Source organism: Lissotriton vulgaris, chromosome 9 (genome assembly GCF_964263255.1).
Source record: "Lissotriton vulgaris chromosome 9, aLisVul1.2, whole genome shotgun sequence".
Taxonomy (NCBI): Eukaryota; Metazoa; Chordata; class Amphibia; order Caudata; family Salamandridae; genus Lissotriton; species Lissotriton vulgaris.
Window position 1 is genome coordinate 1036051974 of NC_141697.1, and position 1861 is coordinate 1036053834.

The 1861-nt window shown below is 39.2% G+C and overlaps 1 pseudogene; it reads right to left on the bottom strand.

Moving 5' to 3' along the window:
- Positions 1-382: 382 nt before the first annotated feature.
- On the bottom strand, positions 383-1283 carry LOC147692752 (dynactin subunit 3 pseudogene; annotated as a pseudogene).
- Positions 1284-1861: the final 578 nt, after the last annotated feature.

Consider the following 1861-nt stretch of genomic DNA (forward strand, 5'->3'; position numbering starts at 1 on the left):
GAAATTATTGAAAGATTTCAATTAGGTCTCAGCCATAATATTAGCTATTATTAAAAGTGAAGCAGCATCCGTGGCGATCCGCCAAAAAATAAGGGAAATGGATATAACTGAGAAACCATATGAACTGGCCAGAATAATAGAAAAATCCTACGAAGAACTAGTAAGAGATAGATTGGGTGGGAAACCAACATATTTTTATGATACACCATTTCAATATCATACCATTTGATATTTTTCTGGTATTCAGGGCATATTGAATACTACAGAAATATGAACTAAGTTTGTAAACAGAAATAAATATAAAATGCATTTTAATGCGAACAGCAAAAAATTCTATTAACAGGAGCACATAGTTCCACGCCAAGTTTGCAAATAATTCATTGGAAAAAAAAATCTATTTTTGTCCCATGGCACAGCAATAGAGTGGATGACATTGCTAACCCAAAAAACTACAAAAAAACAAAAAACAGAATGTTAAGGTAACAATTTTGTGGGCCACAATTCATGACCGAAAAGTATAGCCACATCGTACAGATGCCCATATTTTAAATCCAATTTCAGCCAGACTTAACAACAAATAGTTTCAGGTTTCAAATTACATATGTCTATCAATATATGATCATATTTGAAACAATGTACAAGGAGTGAATGGAATGTTTCCCTGTGCCGCACCAGCTTCACTTGTTTGGGTAAATTACTTCAGTATGGCCAAATTTAATCTAGAACACGTTTCACTTGACTGACTGCCTCCATCTGATTTAAAATCTCATCCCACTGGAGAACTGCTTGGAAAGGAGTACAGTCATTTTGTTGTAGTCTTCAAGGAGTCTTTTGGTCTCTTCTGTTATTTCATCAGATTGGTCCTGTTGTTGTATGTGGATCTGAGAGAGAGCTTGCAGTTTTGAAGCATGCCCAGGAACCGCATTAATATGCTCACTGTCGAGGAATGGCTGGAGGATGCTTAACTGCTCCAAAAGAGCTGCTTGCTCAAGAATATATTGTTCCTCTGCAAGGATAAACTCCAGCTTCATGGCATCTGGGACAATAATCCTGTCGATGTACTGAGGATCCAGATACTTTTTTAAATCTTCAATTTTCTTATATAAAATCTTAATCCTCTCTCTTTTGCCAGCAATGTTTGCAAGTGTGTTCTGTATCCTCATCAAGCCATCTGCAATCTTACCACCTCCCCGGTTTTCCCCGGGTCTCCGCTCTCCGTAGAGTCGGCTTTCCACATCGGCCAGCCGGGCCTGGAGCTTCGTTACATACACACAGACGTCCATGATGAGGGTGGGAAACCAGTTAAACCCCAACTAAAAGAAAATCCTGAAAAGGTCTTTATTAAAAACACTCTCACTACTCCTAAAAAGAAGTGGGAAAATACTAAACAAACTTCTAATGAGAAGAGTTCTCAGTCCAGAGGTAGGTCTCCTCAAAAGGAGCCCTCTGAAAAGAGGTATAACCTCAGGAACAGGGATGAATTGAGAAAACCTGATAGATATCAAGATACTGATACACGTTCCTCTCGTACCTGTCAGACTTCCTCACAGAAATCGGAAAGAAGAGGATGGTCAGAACACAAGGAAGAACGTGTGAAGTCCAAAGACGATCAAGACGTTTCAAAAAATAAAAAAGCTCAATTCAGCAAAAGGAAGGTAGTAGGTCTAAAAATCAGACTTGCAGAGGATCCTGAGGATACAACTCAAGAAAGGGGAGTGGACCCCGACAATGCTGGACAGCGCAGCAGAGGTCACCATAGCTCGCAAGATCTTGAAGGATCATCTGGATACAGTGGAATTGAATGAGTACATTCAAGTTGAAACAGCTAATACCAGGGTTAGTGTACCCAATAAGTTATATG